Genomic DNA, 1,518 nt, shown 5'->3' with positions numbered 1-1,518 from the left:
CTTGTTATTCATGAAAATATCCTTGGTAAAATAGACACTGTGAGATAAATGGACATTCTCTGATAAAGGAAAACTATGAGGGTTCATTGCCCATAGACCTGCCCTAAAAGGCAGAGGGAAGTGATCCCAGAAGGAAACGTGGAGCATCAGGACCGGAGGAAGAGCAGCAGAAGTAGTAGGTGTTTGCATGAATACAGTAGACTACTCCTACCTCTTGGGTTCTTTAAAATATGTTCAACAGTTAAGAGGAAAAAAGTACAACATTGTTTGATGGAGTTTTCCATGCATGTAGGTGTCATAAAGACAAGTATTACATAAGTGGAGAGGGTTAAAGACCTGTATGGGGTTCTAGAACTACATTCCACTTGAAGTGGGAAAGTATTCATCTGCAGACTGTGCAAAGTTATATACATTCTAATCCCTAGTGCAATCAGAAAAAAACCAAACAAACTATACAAAAGGATGTAGGCAAAACCACAATAGAGACATTGAAATGAGATACTAAAAACATGTTCAAATAACCCAAAAGAGGGCAAAAAAGGGTAACAGGAATAATAACAACAAAAAGAAGCAACAGAGAAAACAAAGAATGAAATTGTTGACCTAAATCCAAACATATCAATAATTACATAAGATGAAAACGGCCTAAAAGCCTCAATTAAAAGACACAATAAAGCACTCACACAACCTGCTTTTAAGATGTACTATAAAGCTGCCATCATCAAGACAGGGTGGTATTGATGATGGGAAGACGCAGCTCAATGGTACAGAGCAGAGCAGGGTCATGCACTGTAGCCCAAAGGCAAAATCCGGCTGATACGGTTTGTCTGTGTCCCCACCCAAATCTCATCTTGAACTGCAGTTCCCATAATCCCCACATGTTGTGCTAGGGACCCAGTGGTTCCCACAGAGCTAATATAAAATATAAAACCGAAACATTTTATGGTAATTGAATCCTAGGAATGGTTATCCCCATGCTGTTCCCATGATAGTGAGTGAGTTCTCACAAGATCTGATGGTTTTGTAAGGGACTTTTCCCCCTTTGCTCGGCACTTCTCTCTCCTGCCACCTTGTGAAGAAGGAAGTGCCCGCTTCCCCTTCCACCATGAGTGTAAGTTTCCTGAGGCATCCCCAGCCATGCAGAACTGTGTGTCAATTAAACCTCTTTCCTGTATAAATTACCCAGTCTAGGGTATCTCTTCACAGTGGCATAGGAATAGACTAATACGCACTGGCCATGGTCTCTTTTTGTATGACCAATGAGCTAAGAATGGTTTTTACATTTTTAAAGGGTTTTTTAAAAATAATAAAAGCATATGAAGCAGAGATCATATAGCCCACAAAGCCTGAAACATTTACTATTTTACCCTTCACAGAAAACATTTGCCAATCCCTGGAATAGAGAATCCAGAAATAGACCCACAAAAATATGACAATGGATTTTGAACAAAGGTGCCAAGGCAATTCAATAGGAAAAGCATAGTCTTTAAAACATATGATGTTGAAACAACTGGATAT

This window comes from Papio anubis, chromosome 10 (assembly GCF_008728515.1).
Source record: "Papio anubis isolate 15944 chromosome 10, Panubis1.0, whole genome shotgun sequence".
Taxonomy (NCBI): domain Eukaryota; kingdom Metazoa; phylum Chordata; class Mammalia; order Primates; family Cercopithecidae; genus Papio; species Papio anubis.
Note: the sequence above shows the minus strand (reverse complement) of the source record.